The sequence below is a fragment of the Equus caballus genome, chromosome 1, assembly GCF_041296265.1.
Source record: "Equus caballus isolate H_3958 breed thoroughbred chromosome 1, TB-T2T, whole genome shotgun sequence".
NCBI classification, from domain to species: domain Eukaryota; kingdom Metazoa; phylum Chordata; class Mammalia; order Perissodactyla; family Equidae; genus Equus; species Equus caballus.
In genome coordinates this window covers 56,461,520-56,474,786 of record NC_091684.1, presented here as the reverse complement: position 1 = coordinate 56,474,786, position 13,267 = coordinate 56,461,520, and the positions used below count along the sequence as shown (strand labels likewise).

At 38.2% G+C, this 13,267-nt stretch overlaps 1 protein-coding gene across 26 annotated transcripts in view; it reads left to right on the top strand.

Moving 5' to 3' along the window:
- Positions 1-13,267, top strand: part of CTNNA3 (catenin alpha 3) — a 1,507,895-nt gene that overhangs the window by 662,501 nt on the left and 832,127 nt on the right. The gene's annotated exons all lie outside the window — the stretch shown is intronic.

Below are 13,267 nucleotides of genomic sequence, written 5' to 3'. Positions count from 1 at the left end.
CACAGAGAAGCATTAACTGCCTGCCCATTTGACCTCGTAGAGTCACAGTGATTAAATTATGCAAGGTGTCTCAGGATGCTAGAACACATACATTTTGGAATAGAGGGGATGGTTAATGACATATAAATTAATGTGTCCGATAGCCTTTCTGGTTTTCCCACAAAAGACATAATTGGTTTAATGGCTCATGGCTTGGTTTATTGTTGTTTTGGTTGCTGTCATTTTTTTTAATTAGAAGAGAAATAAACCATATTTAGTGTGTGTAGAAGAATCAAGAGATCATTTGGTTCAGTTTATTGATGCTGCTGCTATTTATTACACTAATAATATTTATTGAGCACTTTCTAAGTGCTCTAAATAGGCTATCGTGTTTCATCTTTAAACGATATTATGTTGTAGGTCCCATTATAACCTTCATTTTAAAGATGAGGAAACTGAGACTTGGAGAAGTAAGTTGCAGAAGGTCATATAGCAAGCAAGTGGCAGAACTGAGATTCAAAACCACGTCTCTCTTATGCTTGAACCTCTAACCCCTAAATGATCCTGTTTCAACAACATTGGTATCTCCATTTTACAATGAGTCAAATGAAAATTAGCCTGATTCAAGCATTGGGACAGGTTAGCTGTCATAAAAAATTCTTGCTTCCTAGAATAGGTTTGTATGAACTTCTTCGGTATGAGTCTTCTCAAGAAGTGCTATCAAAACGAAGGAAGGGCAGTTCAGTCTAGTGATTAAGAGCGTGGATTTTTGCACCTATGTTCAAATCCTGGCTACAATTTACCAAGCATGTAACCTTGAGTGGGTTATTTATCTTTTCTATTTCTCAGTTTTCTCTTCTACAAGATGCACATGACAACAAAAACTCATTTCATAGAAGGTTTTAGAATTATGTCGTCTTCGTATCTGTAAAGTACTTAAAACAGCGTGTGGCACATAGTAGGCCTGTGCTGGCAGCTATTTGAATAATATCACTTTATTGTATTTGCTGGTATTCTATTTTGTGTAGTAATGAATATTGACTATACTGACTGTCATTAACTCACAAAGAACTGCTTCAATGAACATTTTTTATACTGTTCACAATAGATTTCTGAGATTCACTCAGTCTTGCCATCTTTGATGAGAAAATTTCCTAAAGCTCCATCATCTCAACTTTATCTTTAAAATGAATCTTTTGGTTCTATAGATCATAACTAGTGATTAATGTCTGATTTTTTTTCTTCCCAAAGCAGAATATGATAACATCTGCCCCATAGAGAAAACCATTTTGTTTAAAAATAAATGAATAGTGCTTTAAAAAGTTTGTCTTGTGCTTAGTCTTTGTTAGGTGAATTAGCTGTGGAAAACCCTGGGCAGCTTTCATATTCTCTAAGGATGAGAAGTTTGGTGATAATTAGTCATGGCAATGAAAAGGGGCCCTACAGACATAGTCCAATGAAAATTACCAATCCCTCAGATAGGGAGCTATTAATAGGGCAGTGGTGCCCCCGAATTACACGTGCCATAAATCCATATAAAGGCCCCAGAGAGCTTGTTAAAAAGATAAGTTTCGGGGCTGGCCCCGTGGCCGAGTGGTTAAGTTCGCGCGCTCCGCTGCAGGCGGCCCAGTGTTTCGTTGGTTCGAATCCTGGGAGCGGACATGGCACTGCTCATCAAACCACGCTAAGGCAGCATCCCACATGCCACAACTAGAAGGACCCACAACGAATAATATACAAATATGTACTGGGGGACTTTGGAGAGAAAAAGGAAAAAAATAAAATCTTTAAAAAAAAAAAAAAAAGATAAGTTTCCCAATCTCTTTGCCAATATTCTGATTCAAGGGGATGGAAGAGGCTGAACTTATCAACAGACTCTGGTGGACAATTAGGTTTAAGAAATATACCGTAAGGGAAGGATTTAAAAGAATGAATTTTCTCCTAGTAGGAAGAGAGGGTATACAAACCTATGACATTGTGATGTAAGTTCCATGAGGTCAAAGACAATGTTTTCTCTACTTAAGTTTCCATAATAACTAGAATAGCACTCGGCGCCTTCTAAATGCTCAATAAATGTTTATTGAATAAACACATTTTTATAGGGGTCTCAAGTCCATTCGATGTAGGATAAACCAGTTATGTAATGCTAGTCCTGTGTACCTGGGATTGATCCCTACAGAATTCCACTGAGACTGGACACAATTTTGGAGAAAGTATTCTTTTTTTTTAAAGATTGGTCCTGAGCTAACATCTGTTGCCAATCTTCCTCTGTTGTTTTTTTTTTTCCTTCTCCCCAAAGCCCCACAGGACATAGTTGTATATCCTCGTTGTAGGTCCTTTTAGTTCTGCTATGTAGAGTGCTGCCTCAGCATGGCTTGGTGAGCAGTGCTGGGTCCGTGCCCAGGATCTGAACCAGTGAAACTCTGGGCCACTGAAGCGGAGAGCATGAACTTAACCACTGGGCCACTGGGCCAGCCCCAAGAAAGTGTTCTTAAAGAATGTGTGTGAAAAGGCAAGAAACTGGAAAGTGGAAACACTTAGATGGTCAGCAAGTGATCCTCACTTTTCATGTAGACGTCTCTTGTCTTCATAGTTAAACCATAAATTTCATGAGAACAGCATATATACTTTTGAATATTCCTTTCGGCACATTACAACTTTTGTCATCTTACATCCCAAATGGGGCTTGACAACTTATATCTATTAAATAAAAGACTAAAGGGAATCATATTTATAACTCATCTCTCATGTATCTGTTGCTTGAAAGCCTCTGATTTTTCTCCTCCCTTTCCCTGCTTCTCTGTGGGAAGCAGCCATTGAGGTGTCTGTTTTGCCTAACAGCTTCAGAGGGCCACTCTAGGATGGCTGGAGGCCCCATCAGCTTTGTGCTTCTTATTTTTCCCTCATTCACTGGTGACAGAAGAACAGATGAGTCCACTGAGAATGCAATTCTCTCACTTTGCTTTTCCTGGGAGAAATCTTCTTGGATTATTCACAGTGAATAGTATTCTCTGCTATGTTACGTATCTTGCCCTTAGTTTTCGGACATTTTTCTGGTACCGTGACTTCTGATCTTGCTTTGCTCCACGGTTCTGACTTCACATACACCCTGTGGATCTCATAATTGATATTTCCTCTTAATTCTGATCATTGGTCTCTTGCTCAACAGTAATCAGTCACCATTTGTGGATTGGATCTTGCTCCAGGCACTTTGTGTGGCCCCTACCTTGGCACTAGCCCTAAAGCCACCATTATAACCAGGTCTGTCCTGGTTCAAGGTAATGAAATACCTGAAGGGAAAAGACCATCCATGAAGCCAGTAGAGAAATCCCAAAATAAAATAATGCAACCCTAAGACGGACTGATACTTGAGGCTACAGAAATTAATCCGAAGACATAGAGTAGTCCCTCAAAAGAAAAAAGCCTTCTATTCTAAAAGATTTTAGTAATTTGCTTATGTCTTTTAAAAGTTTATCTTCTTTTTAGTTGTTGATTACAGCAAAATGATTATTTCTGATTTACCTTTCAACAGAAGCAAAATTATACTGCATTACGTATTTAGTAAATTCTTTTGCACTTAACACCACATGTAAAACAAACCATAAGCTACATGACAACTTAAGTTTCCCCAATGAATCTAGGACCTTAATGATTTATATAATTATAAAACATAGTGTCATGTATCTAAAGACTTTTTTTGTTGCACTTATAGTACTTCAAATAACTGAAAATATTTTGTTTAAATTGCATAAATAAATCCAATCTCAGTATGTTATGCCAAATTTCAGTCCAATGTGAAACTGAATTGCCAAATATAAACTCAGAAAATCAAGGCTTAAAAAGGATGTACTGATATCTTAACAATAGGTTTGGTTACCCACTATGTACTAGACGTTATTACAGATACTTGGAGTATATCAACGTACAAAACAAAGATCTAAGCTTACATTCTAAAGAGGTAAGGTGGAAAATTTACAAAATCATAAATAGTATATTATGAGATCATATGTACTATGGGAAAAATAGAAGTTTGGGAATGCAAGGGGTTAGGTGGATTGCAATTTTAAATAGAGTGGTTGGGCCACTGGGAAAATTGCTTGAGCAAACCCTTGAAGGAGATGAGGTTGTTAACCTTAAATATATATGGGGAGCGGAGAGTGCAAAGACCCTTGGGAGAGAGCAGATCATGTGTTCAGTGAACAGCCAAGAGGCCAATCCATCTAGAGTGAAGAGAGCAAGGGGCATAGTAACTGGTAATAAGGTCAGGGAGGTACTAGGTACTGGGCCATGGAGGGCTTTGTATGCCATTGTAAGAACTTTGGCTTTGTTCTGGAGAAAAGTAGGAGCCAACTCAAGATTTTGTGCAGAGTAGAGAGATGATCAAGTTACCTATTAATAGGATCACTTATGCTGCTGTTGAGGGAATAGACTCTAAAGGGACAAGAGTAAAAAGCAAGGAGGCTATTGGCACAGGACAGAGATGGTAGTGGCTTGGACCAGTATGGTAACAGTGGAAGTGGTGAGAATTGGTTAGATTCTGGATATATATATTTCTGTAAAACCAACAGGAGTTTTCCAATGGATTAGAAGTAGAGATATGAGATAAAGAGCGAAATTAAAGATGACTCTTCCTTTTATGGACCAAAGAACTGATCGTAAAGTCATCAACTGCTTCCATGAGTCAGGTTTTGGGAATAAGATCAAGAGTTCAATACATTTGAATTGTCTCAATTTGGCTCTCACTTTTCTTCAACTTTATGAAATTTTAATTTTTGAAAACATCCTCTTGATATTAGGTATCAAAGCACTATGATATACTTTAAAATATTCGTAAAGTGATTAGCAAAATTAGCCACTAAACAATAGCAATATGGATTTCTATTCATATGGCCTAGACAAAGGCAACATCTTTGCATATAGCCTTGGAGGGCAATGGAACCAAAAGCTCTGATGAAAATTGAAAATTACGTCAAGACCAGATATGGGAACATTTGGACTAAGCATTCTAGAAAATAAATTTGGTGAATCCAAAATGTCTTTCTAAAATAATTTACAGAATGCCATATACTTTTTATTGCATATGTCAGTTGACATTTGGAATTTGGAACATTCTAAGCAAACTTCTCAGGGCCTCAGTTTGCTTATCTACAAAGTGAGACTCATAAAACCTGTGCTATGACTTTCTAAGGCTTTTATTTAGAAGCAATATTCATGATTTATGTGTAAATACATTGCAGACTGTAAAGTGCCCTTAAATATTTCTGGAATCAGTTCCTATGAGAAAATTAATTTTCCTTTGATTCTGTCTAGGTTCTCTGGTCATAAGCATATATTGGAACACATATATATCAAGGGTCATGAACATGACGAAGGGCAGAGTCAGAATTTACCAATATTATGAAAAAATTCCTCAGTAGTCCCTTTCTACTACAATTTTAATACCACAACCACTTATTATATGACATATATCATTGATATTCTGTGTTCTGATTCATTAAGTGCTTTCACCAATAAATGTGTTGATCGAGATATTGTAAAGAGCTTAATATTTTTTACTCAGTTACCCTAGTATAAAAAAGGGATTGTCAGAATGCTAAGATAGAGTTCCCTACAGCTATGAAGATTGTTTTCTTCATTTCTAGTTGATTAGGATACTCATGCATTTGTTCATTTGTAATTATATCCTAATCTTCCATGAGAGCATTAACACATCTCTGAAATATCCTTGTTCCCATCTGCTTGCTTCAAGGGCTCCATTAAAAACCCTGTCTGGTCACATGTGGTTATGAGTGAACATCTCTGACTTAGATAAATAGATGAAGAAGGTTCCAGGTGTGACTGTTAAAATGGGTTCTCAGTCACTTTCTGGAATGAAGCAAACTCAAATGAATGAGACCTTACAGGATTATCCAACACGCCTCCCTCTCCCTCTCCTGAAGATATGTCTATGCTGCAGCGTCAATCCATATTCTCAGGTTTTATCGCATTCCTTGCTGTCACTTCCTAAGCTAAATTTGGGGATGGGGAAGAATAACAAACTCAGAGTATAATACTTAGTGGTGGGCTTCTGAAGACTGGAAAGATCACAGGACCTTGAGGAAATAATTGTTTTTACTTTTTTAGTGGAAATTTGAAAACGTAGGCAAAAGTAGAGAGAATGGTATAATAAACATGAACCTCAACAATTATCAATATTTTGCAAATTTTGTTTCATCTATCCCGCCTCCTTTCCCACATATGCACACATTTTTTTTCTTTTAGGAATGTTTTAAAAGCAAATCTCAGAAATCATGCATATATTTCAGTATACAATTCTAACCAATAAAGACTTTTAACTTAACCATCTATCATTGTTACACCAACAAAATTAAAAATAAGTCCTTAAAGTTTGTTTGTAGTCAAAATCTAAGCAAAGCCTTTGGACTTGCATTTGCTTTCGGTGTTTCTGAAGTCTCTTTAATTGTTTAATGACATCGATTTGTTGGGAGGTACCAGGTCATTTGGACTATAGCTTGATCCGCATTCTGCATTTGGTTGATTGCTTCCCCTTATGTCATTTAATTTTCAAGGAGCAAATTTTAATGGCATATATGTTGAGCAAGAGTCCATTCATTAATTAAAGCAGGATATCTAGCCCTAAACAGATACTTGGGCATCTAGTCATTCTTGGTAGCAAGTTTAAGACTTGTGAAACTTTTGCATGATATAAGACTTAGAGTTTGGAGGAAAATGTGTATTTCTATTTTGTGTCATTTCTACTACCAAGAAATTCAGTAATGGGTCAAATGGCAAGTTTGGGAACAAGAATTAATATTAAGGTGCCATGAGTCTATGTTGGTTTAACGTTCACATTTACTGGTATTTCTGTTCTTCACTTTCCGTCACACTTGCCTTTTTGCCAATAGTCAGCAAGGCAATTACTTGATACCATTCCTTTCTAAACAGACCTGCTAATTTTTGTATTGATGTTGAGGTGTTCTTCTAATAGAGGGCTCAAAACATTCATATCAAGAGAACAGCAAACCAAAATTTGTCTGTAGTCGTTTATATTGAGAGAAATCAGTTTTTTAGCTTTTCATTTAGAACAAATTCCATGAAGGAACATGTGGCACCAGAGTCACACTGTAAATTTATAGTCCTATATATATTCTCAAATTTCTTCTAATTTCTCACAGTAGAACAAAGGAGTTTCAGTAACTATAAAAGTCTTTTAACCAAATTTGCACCTTAATATTTGATGTTTTACCAAATTTGAACCTTAATATTTGATGTTTTATTGCTTGTATGGCTGTGCTTTGAATATAAAGTCAATATTGTTTGAATGATGTCACAATAAACATTTTGCTATATTTGCTTCATGTATATTCTGATGTAACAAGAGCTTTTCAATGTTGTTTGAATGGTGTCATAATAAATATTTTGCTGTATTTGCTTCATGTATATTCTGATGTAACAAGAGCCTTTTGTTGGCTGAGGAATATTAGCCCTGAGCTAACATCTGTGCCAATCCTCCTCAGACTTTACATGTGGGTGGCCACCACAGCATGGCTGACGAGTGGTGTAGGTCCACGCCTGGGATCCGAACCCGCAAACCCAGGCAACTAAAGCAGAGTGCACCGAACTTAACCACTACGCCATGGGGCCAGCTCCTAACAAGAACTTTTAAAGAAAATTTTCTGTCTTAGTCCGTTTGGGCTGCTATAACAGAATACCATTGACTGGCTGGCATATAAACAACAGAAATTTATTTCTTGGTTCTAGTGGCTGGGAAGTCCAAGATCAAGAAGCTGGCAGATTCCATGTCTGATGAGAGCCTGCTTCTCAGTTCACAGACTGCCATCTTCTCTCTGTAACTTCACATGGCATAAGGAGCAAGGGAGCTCTCAGGTCCTGTTTTATAAGAGAGCTAACCCCATTCATGAGGGCTCTGCTTTTGGGACCTAATCACCTCCTAACCCCACCTTCAAATACCATTACACTGGGGATTAGGTTTCAACATATAAATTTGGCAGAAGTGGAAGGGCACAAACATTCAGTCTATAGCATTTTCTATTGTATTTTTAAAGTGTTTTGTTTAGTAGTTTCAACTGGGTGCACTATTATATTTTTTAATTAGCCTTCCTGACAAATATATCAACATGAAGAAATAAATTCCATAACCATTAAGTTGAGAAAGATAATAGAAATGTTGATTTGGATAAAAACCCATAATTTTCCATTGGTTAGTTATACTTTTGTTTCTGAAACAATATCTGATTTTTTAAAATTTTATTTTAGGCTACAGACCTAAGAGAGATTAAATTTCTGAGAAAAGAGAAACCCTGCGTAGGTTTGCAGTGTTGTAGCAGACAATAGGAGCCTGTGGTTCCTTATGTTACACCAAAATGTATCAGTCTATTTGGAGACTCTCTTAAGCCGGCTGGAGGACCCTTCTCTGTATTGTCAATGCTTAACTCTGATTGAAAGTCGTTCCCCTGAGTGTGGGGGAATGCTTGGGAATCTCTTGTGGCTTACAGCAGAGCCCCCATGTGGCAAAATTGTGATTCAGGAAGAAATTAACTTAGTCCCTGGAAGCAAATGCTATGGGTCCTTAAGAAAAAGAAAATTCCCTTATCTGGTACTGGGTTGAGAATTTATTTATTTGATGAATATTTATAAAGCTCTTTCACTGCTCTTGGTGCTGGGGATACAACAGTGAATAAGACAAAGTTCCTACCATCAGAGGACTTGCATTCTGGTTGATGAGAGACTCCCAAATAAACACCTTAGGCACACATCACAATGTCAGCTACAGATAAGTACTATGAAGGAAAATAACAGAGGGTAAGAGCTAGTGACAGGTTCATAGAGCGGTCAGAAAATCCCTTTCTAAGGGGGCTGGCCCCGTGGCCGAGTGGTTAAGTTCGCGCGGTCCGCTGCAGGCGGCCCAGTGTTTCGTCGGTTCGAATCCTGGGCGCGGACATGGCACTGCTCGTCAGACCACGCTGAGGCAGCGTCCCACATGCCACAACTAGAGGAACCCACAACGAAGAATACACAACTATGTGCCGGGGGGCTTTGGGGAGAAAAAGGAAAAAATAAAATCTTTAAAAAAAAAAAAAAAAAAAAGAAAATCCCTTTCTAAGGAGTTTGCATTTGAGAGCAAATAGGAAGAACTCATGTGGCTCTCTGTCCCCTCAGATGTAATCTCCCTTTGGGGTTTTTCTTGATCACCGCCAACACCTTTACAGTGGCTTCAGGTAGCCACTGCTCCCCCTTTGACACTTCAGCCCAAGAGTGGACATATTCTCTTTTTGGAAAAAGTGGCACAGCTGAAAGTCAAAACAAAATTTTAAGCACTTTTTTTTTTTAATTTAAGAAATTTAGGAGATAACACAAAGAGAACAAACAGAAACATGACTCATAAAATGAGTCTTCCACCAGAGCTGGCTTTCTTAGATCCAGTTTTCTGATTGGGGGGTTGGCACCAGGAATATTTCTTCCACCAGATGTGACCCCACCCACTCAAGCCTCATCAGTCGTATCTCATCCCCACACGATGAGCCCAATGTTCAAACAAGAGTTTCATACACACAAGAAAAAGAGAAGCCTTTCCCCCAGCTGCCTCCTGACCGCTCCCTCAGGGATTTGCTTTCATGTTTAGTGCTTTGTCCCCAGGTGCCCATGTCGACCCAGTTCTTTTTAGACATTTTTTCCACTTATCAACAAATGAATCCTATGGTATTAACTGATAATGGCTTGTAGTATTAGCATTCTCAGTGTGTTGAAATTTAATAGGTAACTGAGAAATGCAAAATATTAAGGAATCACAGAGAACAGAATTTAAAGTACATAGTTTAAAAAAGCAAATATGAGAAAAAGCTTGTATTGAAAACATCCATACTTGCTCTGCCCTCTCGGCCTGTTCACCAATATCTCTTTTCAGATTCAGATACTTTATTTTAGCTATTATTTCCTTCTCATAACATTCCTAAATTTTGTGGATATTTTCATTTCTTGCTATTTTAACTATAGATTTAGTGTCATATGTTGTCTCACTTCCCCATTTCCCACATTAATATAGTATTAAATAAATAGATAGCAATTAATTTATGATCTCTGCGTAAGCAATGATGAGGCTGCAGTAAGTGGCGTACTAGATTATGTTTCCATTCTCATTTAATTTTTTGTTTCTCTTGCAGTTAAGAGCTGTCCCTATTTTCTCTCTCTTCCTCTCAAATTCCCTTAGCTTAGCTTGTACCTAATACTGGCTGTTTTTTCCAATATTAAAGGATTTGTCAAGTGCCTAATTTTTCCAAATACTCGGTCAATTCAGACACTCCCTTCCCTCTGCAGCTCTTCATCCCTCTGCTCCGCCATCTAATTAGAGCTGGTAACCTAGAGCTCCCCTTCACGCTCTCCAGTGGCGGTATCTCCTGTTTCCTGGCTCCCACATATTCATTTTCTTAGTTTACCAATCATTTTACTGAAGCACATCCACTAAGAGATTCCCAAGAAAGGGCACGTGTGAAATAAAATTTCATGTCCGAAATTTTTTTTAGTTTTTCTTTACTGATTAATGGATTGGCTGTATATATAACTCGCAATTGGAAATCATCTTCCTTCAGAATCTTGAAGCCATTGCTCCAGGGTCTGCTCACACTCACCCTTGCTGGGGAGAATCAGATGCTATCCTGATTCCCACTCCTTTGTGTATAATCTATTGTTTCTCTCTGGAAGCTTTTATAAGACTTTCTTTTTCCCTGGTATTTGGAAATTGGGCAAGGATGTACTTTGGCTTGGGCCTTTTTTCATTCATTGCGCTGGATGTTTGGTGGACCTTTAAAATCTGGAGACTTGTGTCTTTCAGTTGTAAAAATTTATGTCTTTTTTTAAAAAAAATTACGTCTCTCCATTTCCTGGGTTCTCTCTCTCTGGAACTTTCATTGGGCCAATTTTGGACTTCTTGAATTGATTCTTTGGTTTTCCTTTCCTATTTTTACCTCTTTATCTTTTTGTCTTAGTTTTAGGTGATTTCCTCAGCTTTATGTTGCCATCTTTTATTTATTTATTAATAATTTAGATCAGGTGTCAGCAAACTATGGCACAACCAAATGCAGCAATGAGGCTTCTGGGTGTAAATAAAGTTAAGTTTTTGCAAATAAAGGAGCACATTCCTGCTCATTCATTTATGTATTATCTAACGAAGCTTTCACCCTGCGTTGGCAAGAGAGTAGAGACAGTAAGTCCTGTCTGCTTACAATATTTATTATGTGTCCCTTTACAGAAAAGCTTGCTGATCCGCTCCCTTCCCCCAATTTGGGTGATCCTATTTGTTATCTCTGGGAGCTTTTTTTGGTTCTGTTTTTCTCCTTCTTCATAGCATACTGTTTTACCTTTATGGATGTGACATCTTTTCTCATTCTGAGGATGTTATGTGAAGTGTTTTGGTAGTGTACTGCTTGCTGCACTGTCACTGTTTCCTCTGAGGTAATTTAGTCAGTTCGTTTTGGCCTATTTCATGTTGGAAGCTTTCCTCAAATGTTAGGTTTCTTGTGTGTTTATTCAGATTAATCAGTGATGCACTAAAAGCTGAGAGAAGGTCCCCTGTGGATGGGCCAGGTTTTGGCTGTGGCTTTTGTGGTTGCAAGATTAAACAGTGAGCTTGCCTTTTCACTGAGGACTCTCCAGATACATGAATATGGATATTTTTTCCCCCAAAGAACTTCTACCTCCTGTACTGGAGCTGGAGGCTACCAGTGTTCTGGGGACAAGCCAAGGGAGGGGTGCTGAGGCCCCTAAGTTTACTTTGTATAGTCTCATGTAATTCTCCTGTTTTCATTCCCAGGCCTCACTACTGATATACTTGGGTCTAGCTTCTCATGTTTGAATTTGCCAGAAATAAACTTCCTCTTCTCTGCTGGAAGAAAGGAGCAGTGTCTTAGTCAGCGCAGGCTAACTCTGTGACGTAGACCATAGACTGGGTGACTTACCCAACAGAAATTTATTTCTCACAGTTGTGAAAGCTGAAAGTCTGGGATCAAGGGGCCAGCAAGTTGGGTTCCTGGTGAGGTTTCTTTTCCTGGTTTGCAGATCGACACATTCTTGCTGTATACTCACATGGGGAAAGAGAAGTCCTCTCTCTCGTGTATCTTCTGATAAGGGCACTAATCCCACTCAGGAAGGCTCTACTTTCATGACCTAATTACCTCCCAAGGGCCCCATCTCCAAATACCATTACGCTGGGGATTGGGGCTTCAACATCTGAGTTTGCAGGGGGGGCTGCAAAGAATCTATAGCAGATAGTTCATTGGATTCTTGGAGTAAAGATGGAGATCTGGCAGTCAATCACTCTCCATGAAGACTAAACCAGTCTCCATATTTTTAGTGAGCCCAACCTTCCGGAATCTCTCAAGACTTTGCTGCATCATGTAGATCCCGTTTCAGTAAGCACTTAGGTTGTAGCTTTCTTAACTTTACTCATCTTTCATGTATTCTGTGTTTTCCAAAAATTTGTAGAAATCGTTCATCCATTCTTAGCGCCTCTTCATCCTCATTTGTATTCATTTGTTATTACATGAGTTTTGAGGAGGAAGGGGCAATAAAAGTATGCGATCAATCCTCCATGTTTCAGATAGGACTTTTTCATGACAAATTTCAGGCATGGCAGGTGATGAAAGGGAGAGTGGGAAAGAGACTTGCAAAGCTGCCACAAACCAGGACTGTAACCCAAGGATAGACACAGAGGTAAAGGTCTTTCATTATAAAACTGAGCCGCTCTCCTTGTTGTAACTCTTGTCTTCCAGGCTACCTTTAACCAGCATCATTATAAATCTCTTACTATTTACATATTTCTCTATACCATCTTTTAAATCAGAAGAAACTTGAAAATACTGTAATTACCTTTGGCTTCCTTGGCGTATAATTCAGTGTGTGTCCACTATTATTTCATTTACTCTTCTGTGGGTTGCAACTGAAGTAGCCCCCGGTTTGTCCATTTATTTCTGAACTTTTGATTATCACTTTTGTCAGGTTTCTCCCACATCCTCCTGTTAGTCTCGACCAACCTGTTCATTTCTGCATGCCAGCAGCCTCCCAAAGTGCTAGGAAAAAAAATATTTTTGAACACTTTTTTTGTGTTTATGTCTTGCTGTGGCTATTGAGGGAATATATTTGGTGGAAATAGAATGACTTTTCAGGCTATTGTGTTTATTTGAGCAAAATTTCCCTCGTGCTTCATATTTTGTATTTACTACTCCTTGCAAATGTAAACATTTTCAATATTTGTAAACATGTTTAATTTGCCTAA